Source organism: Lithobates pipiens, unplaced genomic scaffold (genome assembly GCF_037356315.1).
Source record: "Lithobates pipiens isolate NorthernLeopardFrog02 unplaced genomic scaffold, aLitPip1_a1.2 Scaffold_16, whole genome shotgun sequence".
Lineage (NCBI taxonomy): Eukaryota > Metazoa > Chordata > Amphibia > Anura > Ranidae > Lithobates > Lithobates pipiens.
Window position 1 is genome coordinate 83,698,072 of NW_027507748.1, and position 11,109 is coordinate 83,709,180.

Sequence of the window (11,109 nt, forward strand, 5' to 3'; positions counted from 1 at the left end):
TCAGATGCCAACATCCCAATATATAATATAAAGAGTGCAAATACGGTAAACTGGACTTTAAGGGGAAAAAATACAAAAATACAAAGATGTATAAATACATTGATTTTTATTTTTACAAAGAACAGCAGTGGCCGCTCCATAAGGGATGCAAGGGCCCACCCCACTAGTTTGTATGCAGGGCACCAGACACATGGCTTTCTAGGTTTTTTTTGTTTTGTTTTTTTCTTTCAAACACCTGATTAGAGCCTGAGAATCTAATTGGCTTGAAAAAGGTTGGACTCGGGGAGCAGAGCACTGTGCCCAAAACTCACCCACTTGTAACACTATCAATATTCACCATTGGTTTCCAGCTTTTCCTCCCGGCCAATCTGAGCAGGAGGCTGCTGCGGTGAAGGGTTGACCGGGGGGGGGGGGGGGGGGTTTGTTTTCCGCCCCTTGCCATTGACAAAGAATAACATTATTAAAAAAAAAAATTTCTTACAATTTTCTTTGTACTGTATATATAAAAGTCAATTTGTGTTGTATACATTGGTACATGTTTGTATTGGTGTAGTTGTCAAGACCATGTTTAGATAGCTTTGTCAAGTTAGAGACACATTTTTTTTTTCTAATTGAATATAAAATTGCTAAAAGTTAACCCATGTTGTCTTTTTTTTATTGCTGTGTGTGTCCAATTGGCAAGCTTTCCCTTTTACTTCCTGTCCTGTAGACACAGCAGGAAGTAAGTGAAATGCTGTCTTAGACTGTTGGCACTGGAGAAAAGTTTCTACATTGAAGGTTTAACCTCTTATGCTCTTCTGGTGTTGACTTCTATTTAAAAAACAAAACAAAAAAACGCCACTTTTCGTCCCACTGTCAATGGTCACCAAGACAAGTCAAGAAGCTTACTCTCCGTAACTGGGACATAGACAGTAGTAATAGCCTGACATGCTTTCTACCCTTTGGTCACACTATCTAAAATAAAAAAATGAATGTTAAAAAGTTGGTCTTCGATTGCAGACACTGTTTGGTCATTTCTGTTTCTGACTCTCGGCTATTCTATGGGCCGGCCCTCAGGGCACCATGGGTGATACACTTAAGAACCTTTCACCACGGTCTTTCCCTATGAGGTAGGTCGCCGGGTCTTTCTACAATCCTCCCCAATTGTACAGCTTGGGACCAGCATGCTAAATGTTGGATAACACATGTATAGCCATTGTACACACACACAATGGGAGATGAGAGAGAGAGATATGTCTCAATCTCTAAATGTAGATATATATCTCTATATCTATATCTATATAACCAACCTATTAAGTAAAAGACTTCCACGCAACAGTAGATGATTTGCAAAGGGTTGTTACAGACTTTTGTTTGTTTATTGTAGTCAGATGAATGCTGATTGGTTGCTCTGGGTTACATTGCCCACTACCCACCGCACATCTTCCTTTCTATGGATGAGATGGGCTTTGTGCAGCAGGTTGAGCAATGCATTGTTGATCTTACCGGTCGGGAGCCCTCGAGTGTTACATCCACTTTTTGCCAAAGCGCCATGCCATTCACATTGCTGGGCAGGTGGCAGACTTAGACAAGTTTTAAATCTGGATGGAGGCTTATGGTATAAAGTGACAGGAGAAGGTAACATTGGGAAAGGTCTTCTGAGGTCCCTTTCGGCAGTCATGACAGATTGTTCACAAATTTTCTGCTTTCTGATTCCTTCATAATGACTGCAAGCATTCTTTCCTTCTACACACACTATCAGTGTGTGTGTGTATGTGTGTGTGTGTGTATATATATATATATATATATATATATATATACATGCATACATAAATTTTTGCAGCAAATATATTGGCAGAGTTAGTCACACTTTGCAGTCCTAGTCTGTAAAATTGAAGTTCTAGTGTATTTTCACCAAGAACCGATTTTGAGTTATTGCTATAGAATTATTTTTGATGTGACTTTCCTTACTTGCTGCTTCAAATTCTAAAGATTGTATTTTATACAAAGATTTGTTTCTGGTGGCTGTCATCATACCAAACAGTGAAGGCAGTGTCTTTGCTGCCATACAATCAATTTCAGAGCAAGCCACCCATAGATTGCAACGTGCTCAGTGAATCCTTATTGATCTGAGTAAAACTGTAGCAGACTTTTCCAACCTGGGTTCCTCCAGAGGGCGCCAGAGGTTTAGTGAGCAGTGATCTCCCACCTACAATGACCACCAAAAGGGATACAAGTACCAGTCCAACATTATAGTTTTAAGTTTTTGTGTCTTTTACGGACATTATCTGCTCTGGGTGTCAAATACTCTAGTAGGGAAAGGAAATCCTAAAGGCCGTACATCACACCGCAAAACCCTTTAAGGTTGTGTATGATAGCCTCCAACTAGGTCACGCCCACACTCAAATAATCTTGTTATGCTATTGTTTATATAAAATGTACTATAACCTATAGATGTAATAAATCTCTGGAAAGGGTTTCCTCTCTGGAAAGGTTTTCCACAAATACTTTAAAGGATAACTCCACTTTTGCAAAAAAAAAAAAAATATAGTATCAAATAAAAAGTGCATACAATTGCTAAGCAAGCCATGGTGTAATTAAAGCGGAGTTCCACCCATATAAAAGTCAGCAGCTACAAAAAGTGTAGCTGCTGACTTTTAATAAGTGGACACTCACCTGTCCCACGGTACACCGATGCAGGCAAACAAAGCCCTCCTCCTCGGTGCCAGAATTGTGACTGTGGGCGCCACAGCTGGGCATGCACTGCACGCACTGGTCGCGCTGTGTTTGGCGGGGCAACCTGCTGGGACCTGTGACGTGTCCCAGAAAATTGCACGGAGGGAGGGATTAGAGGTGAACTTCCTTCTGGCTCCGCGGAGCCAGAGGAGGAAGTGGGAGCTGGATGCCCCAAAAAAGAGATTATCTGCTCCCCCCCACCAAAAAAAAAGGACACGAGTCGGGGTCACCTTCACTTAAAGCGGAAGTTCAATTCTTGGGTTAAATGTCGATCTAACCTTTTCAATCTGCAGCGCTGTAATTTTCTGTAATTTTCTGTAACATTCTGTGAAATATGGCAACCCTGTGGAGTTCCATACACAGTTGGTGTTGGTGTACAGAACATCCCCCCCCCCCCAATTTTTTTATTTCCTGCTTGTGTTAAGAACTCCACACTAAAATACAAGTCGGGTTACAAAAATGTTGGTTGTGGTGAGATACTCCCGAAGTGTTAGTCATTTTTAGGCCTCATGCACACTGGAAGTTTTTACAGCGGTTGTTTTTGGCTTCAGACTTCAGATTTTTTTTCTACAGTCAATAAAGCCCCCATCATGTTATCCTATGTGTTCATGCACACATAGGCTGTTATCAGCAGTTTTGGGCTGGGGTGTTTTTTTTTTGGCTTTAAAGTAAAAAAATGCAGATAGATGCTCAAAAACGCAGCTCACCAGCTTTGCTTTGACATTTTTGATCCATTGGAAAAAAAAAAACTTGAAAAACTCACTGCAAAGCTACTGCCATTTTTATAACATTATTTTAACGTCCAGTGTGCATGAGGCCTTAAGTGATGCAGACACTGCAACTTTTCTCAGCAGAACCCTGAAAGCATAAAACCCTAAAATGAATTGGTCACCCCCATTCAGAATCGCTGTGCACAGGACATGTAACAAAGCACTATGCCTTCAGAGCAGAAACGGGAAGAAATCTGCAAAACAACGTTCTTTAAAGGAGGATGGCCAAAGCTCTTTTTGCTCTACTTCTCCTGTGGGTCACTGGAGTGCACTTAGTTCTCCTTTGACCCAGATTTAGCCGACAGCTGGCTAAAGTCTGGGGTCTGCCACCTTCCCAGCAATGTGAATGGCATGGCGCGCTGGAGGAAAGTGGATGTAAAACTCGAGGGCTCCCAGCCAGTAAGATCAACAATGCATTGCTCAACCTGCTGCACAAAGCCCATCTCAGAAAGGAAGATGTGCGGTGGGCAATGCAACCCAGAGCAACCAATCAGGATTCATCTGACTACAATAAAACTGGCTGCTATCCACTGTTGCGTGAACGCATTTTATTGAATAAGTTGATAAATGTTCTATAGACAGGACATCTATTTCAAAGTACTGGACACATACCTGGTAAAAGTAATAATATAAAATGAAGCATAATTATACCATTATAGTAATGAAAGGCCAGTACAACAGCTTAGTGGTTTGCAACACTGGGATCCTTGGTTTGTATCTCCGATATGGCACTGTCTGTATGGCGTATTTTAATAAAAAAAAAAAAAAAAAACTTTACAATCACTTAAGGATGTAGGCTTCTGGGCAAGATGTGAGCCTGAATGCTTGCATCTTTAATAACTTAAGTTGGCCAATAAAGGAAATGTAACTATGTTAGCCATTGACCATTAGGAGATAAAGGGAACTTTGTACAGATCACAAAAGGCAAAACAAGTTGTTGATTTAGTGACATTGGCAGTACAGTGAGAGCATTGTTTGTAGCTCAGAGTTCATCTATCGGGTCATTTCTCGGCTGTAAGTAGGTACAGCGTTGCACTGAATGTCTTTGTGCCAAATTAGCTGACAGCCTGGGGGTTTAGCATGAGGTCACATGGAGTAGAAATAAATGCATGCTTTGTTCTGCATTAAGACAATATGTCAAGATTATGCAAATGGCAGTTCAAAGATAAAGAACAAGAGACGTGCTTATTGATATTTAAAGGGAAATAGTAGTTGTTTTAAAAAAAAAACTATATATATATATATATATATATATATATATATATATATATATATATATATATATATATATATATATATATATATATATATATATATATATATATATAAAATTTGTTAAGGCATAGATGCCAATAGACCTCTGAAGGTACGCTGTGGTATCTGGCACCAAGCCGTCACTAGCAGATTCTTTAAAGTGATTGTAAAGCTAAGTTTTTTTTGTTTGTTTTTTTTAAATAACAAACATGGTATGCTTACCTCCACTGTGCAGTTCGTTTTGCACAGAGTGGCCCCAATCCTTGACTTCTGGGATCCCCCGGGCGGTGCTGGTAGCTCCTCCCCCTCTCCCCGGGTGGTTAGCTTGTGGGCGAGCTCCCGAGTCCAGCATTTGCATCCCTAGACACATAATGCCAGTACACAGCAACACAGATTCCGAAAATTGCAGAGGATGAACGGCACCTGCGCCGTGAGTCCAGGTTCTATCCCCACTATCCAAGTGGACATAGAGTAGGAATAAAAAAGAGCCGAGCGCAGCGAGGCCGAGCCCGAAGCGTGGCGAGCGAAGCGTGGCGAAGCGACCCTCTAATATTCACAACCCTATGTCCGCTTGGATGGCGGGGCTACCACCTCCACTCACGGCGCAGGCGCCGTTCAGCTTCGGAGATTTTCCGAAGCTTCGTCATGCGCAGTACGGCCCAGACACTATCTGATGGCTGGACATTATACGGCAGAACACCGGCATCATTGGATTTGATTGACAGCAGTGGAAGCCAATGGCTGCGCTGCTATCAATCTATCCAATCAAGAGCCGAGACAATGGGCAGAGGGGAAGATCACGTCTCCGGCGTGGGAATCAGTGACAGAAGTTTGTTCACCTTAATACATAGGATATATTAAGGTGAAGAAACACAAGGGTTTACAACCCCTTTAAAGCCTGGTACACACTGACTGTTTGTTTCTTTTCATGCAACCCTGCGGCCTGAACGAAAAAAAACTGAAGAGCTCAGGAGGAGCCGCTGTACTAACTACCCCATGTTAGTACAGTGATCTCCCCCCCCCCCCGCTGAGATATTGTGTTCTGACAGGAGGACACCCCCCCCCACCAGAACACACTGGTCAGGGCTCTCAGTCATTGGCCAGGGGCGCTGATCAGGTGCCCGTTTGCAGAGCTTTTTTTGGTCATGCCAGCCGACATTCAGCTTGTGTGTGCGGAAGCTGGGCCAACAGAACCTGGCTGTTTGTGTGTGCGGCCCTTAAAGTAGTTGTTAAGCCACTATTTCATCTTTATATCATCCCCTCTGTCAGATAAGAAGCTACATCCTAGTTCCTGTGCTTTATAAAACAAAAAAAACAAAAAAAACATTGCTACCTGTTTCAACGGCATCTCCCAGCGATGAGATGACTCCAGGCCCTAAGCGCTCCCCGTGTTATATCTCCATTGGGTGGGGCAGAGGTTCCCCTGCTGACGTCAGCCAGGGAGGAGGGGAAGAGAGGAGCTGAGAGCCTGGAGTCATGTGATCGCTGTAAGACCCTGTTAAATCAGGTAGAAAATGTTTTTTTTTTTTTTTTTTTTTTTATAAAGTATAGACACTAGGACACAGCTTTTTATCTGACAGAGGGGATGATATACAGATCAGCTAGTTTTGAAGCAGTGGGGAGAAGAGCAGATTGCTGATAGTGAGAGATAACAGCCAGGAAGGGGAGGGGGAGGACAGAAGGCGACAGGAGAGCTGCAGATAGCTGCCTATGATGGAGGCAACAGTGTCAGGCTCAGCAGCCCTGATATATCAGAGTCAGCGTACAGAGGGGAGGGTAAAAACTGGCAGGATCAGCCAGGTATTTCAAGTGATACAGGGGTCCAAATGACAGCACAAGAATTGTGCTGTATAACACGCTTTAAAGGAACAGGATCTTTAGTTTTATTTTATTTTTTTGGCGTTAACAAAAGTCCTGTCAGTTGCAAGGTGGAGCCTCTATGGACCAGTCTTTTTTTTTTTCCAGCACATCTCGCAGATACTTGAGTGGATTGGGATCTGGAGAATTTGGGGTAAACACATCAAACTCATCGTTGTGTTCCTCAAACCATTCTTGAACCATTTTTTCAGTGTTGCAGGGCGCAATATACTGTTTGAAATGAATACTGCCATCAGGGAATACTGTTTCAATGAAGGGATGTGCTTGGCCAGCAACAATGTTTAGGTAGGTGGTACGTGTCAAGTAACATCCACAGAAATGGCAGGACCCAAGTTTTGCCAGCAGAATGTTGCCCAAAGCATTGCCTCCAGTGGTCCAGTTCTGATGCTCACATTCCGTATTATGTACAGGGAAGTTAGTCTTCCTTTTTGTATGGAGGTTTAGTAATTAGATTTTTTTCTTATATTTAATATATATATATTATAAAAAAATATATATATATTTTTTGTGATTGCATTTTTTTTTTTTGTGCTGATAGCATTTTTTTGTTTTGTTAAACTAGTTTGAAGTCACAACTAATGTTTATACAGTAGTCTCAGTGTTGCACACCTAGTATAGAGCTTTTATACTATTAAGCTTTACATTTAGATGCTGCTTTATGCTTTTTTTACTGGCCAAATGTAAAACTGGTGGAAAAGTTTAACACTTGTTGGCTACAGATGCAGTGCTCCTTAAATTATTACAGGAACAATTCAGGGACTGAAGATTAGCAAGAAAAGCTGAGCTGTTTCTTCCAGGAATCTTAAGTGAAATATCAATTACTGTACACGGAGAGAAACCACTAAGTTAATTTTGCTGTCAGTCAATAGATGAATGTCCAGTAAGCCAAGAGACTAATTTAAAGGAAAAGCATCTTATTCTTATAAAAAAAATAAAAAAAAACACTGCTCTACTTTCTTACATGATAAAGTCATCTTTATAAAGATAATATTTTATAAAGGGTTGGAAGATATGTGCAAGGTTGATGTTTTCACCGAAAGGTCTAATAGAATCCTTAACATATTTAAATGTTTAAAGAGGCACAGTCGCTTTGACCATTCAGGACATATTGTGTCTCTTTCACAGACAATGCCACTATCACCAGCTGATATTTACCTTTTCAGCAGTCCTCCATAGCAGTTGCCATCAAAATACCCCACATTGATTATTGTCAGAGACTAAAATGAGTTGTGACTTCACACTCCTCGACATGTGATATGCCCGGGCCTAGCAATTGGCCATAAAACCAGAGTACTTTGCATGGGAGTAGGTCTCGTGCCCCCATACCTGGAACCCCCAGGTATTTCGCACAGGCTAACCTTGGATGGAGCGTCCATAAATTACGGGAGATGTATGGAAGATGGGGGCTTTTCATGGACTGTCTCAGTCTTTGTGGAATTTTCCTTTAAAGAGACAATGTCCGCTAGTGGTGAAGGTCTGCTTAAGTGAATATTGTTAATTGCACACCGTTGCTCACCGTTGACTATGCCAAGCCTGCCACTCCTTCACAGGGTACTTTTTGAACCCAGCTGTCTACACCTCCATCCATCAGGCGTGACTATGTTAAAACACAACATGGAACCCAGGACACTTTGCCAACAGGGTTCCTTAGATGTATAAACGTTGGATCTTCTTTACAGACTACCTTCTCCTTTACCTGGTTTACTGATTAAGTGTTCACAGAGTTACACTTTTTAAATAAGACACTCACAGAGATGAATACATGGGTTGCCATTTTTGCTATCTCCAGCCTTTGTGAGACCCTCAACAAGCATGCAGATCAGGAAAGTCAAGTGAATTCAGAACTTATTGTTTGCATGTTGATTTAAGGCATGATTCAAAGTATTGAACCCACGGGATAAACATGGGACACTAAACAGACAGGGACCTAACATTTTGAGGAAGAGTTGTCCATAATGGAAGCCTCCATACTTCTCATTATGTTTCATTTAACAACCAAAGGTTCTTTTGTTGTCCTCACATTTAAATTAATATTAGCAATCTATTTAGGGCTAATCCTCAGTTTGCCCAAACTGCACATACATTTTTTTTTTGGGCACGTCCAGGCCCATTTATTCCAGGCTTCATCCATCACTAGCCTCCTACCAAATTCTTGCCTTTGTGCCAAATTATGTGAATTAAAGGTGCTATATATTCATTTGGAAGGGAATGTAGTTGCATAGATCATTATGTCCTGCTTCTGTTACCTTCACCACCCTCTTTGCTCCCTTGCCTTCTGGAGCCCATCAAAATATGTGGTACTTCTAGATGTGCTTGAGCACATGACTCTCTAATCCTATGCAGTGCTTGGTTCCAGAGCAGCCAGTAGCTAGGTGAGGTCAGGGTCACATGGGGTTGGGGGTATAAGGTCTTAGTCTGTATGAGGGCTTACAGAGGGCTAAACACTGACTTCACTGTCACTGTGTGCTCTGTAAGGTGAAATGGGCTGTGGTCGTTTTTCTTTGCACTATTTCACAATGTTTTAATTTGAGTTACGACTGCATATTTGAGTAATTTTATAATAATGTCACTTTATCATTTGCTGTGATGCCCTGTGCTCATATGTATTCAATTTTCATCATAGCAGTTTCATATTATCTGGAATTTCGCTATAACAGATTTACATATAAGATCAGAAGAGTCTGAAAGATCTCAAAGACAGAAAATTGTTTACTTGCAAACTTAGCGTGACTTATATACTCTGTTGTAATCAGTATCTGTAAGGTTATCTACACATTTTCCCACTGGATGTCACACAGGGCCAAATACTTGTTTGTTCCTAAGCGTGATAAACGCTTGTGACACAATGTACAGTATGTGTAAATTAAGCGTGTATAGTAAGTGTAGTCTAAACCCCACGAGCTTGGATCAAGTGCCAGCTGTTACATCAGTCCTGTCTGTAATCTTACAGTCTACTCTATGACCTTGACATTGCAATTGTGGACTTACCCTGTATTAAATCTATTTTAAGAGTGGTACGAGTTGACTTTCCCGTGTTTGAGTTTCTATCATGAATCTTAAGCTGTTAAACAGCCAGTGAAAAAAAAAAAAAAACAGTCTGGTTAGGGAAAAAAGCGCTCAGAGTATAAAGGGTCTTTTTGTTGACCTTAAAGGAATGGTCCAAGCATATATCTCAGAAGACCTTTTAGTTCACTAATGTGTTTTTTCAGAAGTCATGGAATCAAACAGCTTGTGTAATTGTCTAGAATACATAACACGGAAGATTCCATGCAACTGAAAACTGTAATTGGGCTTGCTTTGTTGGGAAGAGGTAGGGAAACCATAGAGATCAGGGTGAGCATTCGGCAAAGCAGTGGAGGGAAATCTGCAGAAATCCTGATTGTGGACATCCTCTTTATGCTGTATAACTACTCCATATGGCCAGGCGAACATTCTATTCCAAAAATATAGGCATTAATATGGATTTGCCCCTTCACAACTATGGAGAGTGTCTGTGAGAATTTATGGAGAGTGTCTGTGAGAAATATAGCATTTGTGAGGTTGAACACTAATATTGGATAAGAAGACCCAAAGTTCTGCCAGACCATATATCAAACCATGTCTTTATATACCCCAACTTTGTGAATAAACATGGTAGAATAGAAAAGGGTCTTCCCCAAACTGGTTGCTCCAAGGTTGGAAATGCACAGTTGTGTTTATATTGTCTACATTACCATTATCCTTAACTGGAAACACTGGAACTCCATTATTTGTAGGTGTAGTTAACAGGAATTCCTAAATATATCCATGTGACCTGTGCAGATTTAAAGCAGGCAAATACGGTAGCTAAAACCTGTGTGCAGAGCAGTGCCCATTGTATATTGTATAAGAGTTTATATTGGACACTGGACTGGGTCCTTGATTTGGTGGACCTGTGTGTTTACCTATATGTTGTAATGAGATTATTTACAGTGGCATTTATAATTGAATGTTTATGATCATGTTTTCATGGTCCGACAGCAGTGTATTTAATATAGTGAGACACATGTAATGAGGATTTACTACATGTATGGGCTTCCCCCTTGCATGTTGTTTTTAAAGCTTTTTAAGAATGCTTTTCTATTTGACTTTATCATAGTGCTATATTGTATTTAAAGTATTTTATCCAAAGAAGAAGAAAAACGTTTTTTTCAATTTTGGATAAAGTGGGGAACACTGTCATGTTTTGTTGCTGTTTGTGTCACCTGTAACCCTTTCTTTCTGTTGACCATTATGAGTGGGGCTGAAAGTTGTCACCAGAACAGAAAAAGAGGGAACATGTTCCTATAGTAACACTTGTCCTCGTGACAGTTTTGTAAAATAAATTACCTCACTTTGAAAATATTTCTTCTCATTTAATGTTGTGACTACAGAACATGAAGTAAAACTCTTGAACAAGACACAAATGGCAAAAAAGAAATAAAAATCAACGGGGGGTTTTATCTGCTTCTACTAACTTACTAGAACTAGAATA

General features: G+C 40.7%; 1 protein-coding gene across 2 annotated transcripts in view; it reads left to right on the forward strand.

The window, feature by feature from the left end:
• NRIP1 (nuclear receptor interacting protein 1) overlaps nt 1-11,109 on the forward strand; it is a 122,128-nt gene that overhangs the window by 100,119 nt on the left and 10,900 nt on the right. The window lies entirely within an intron of this gene.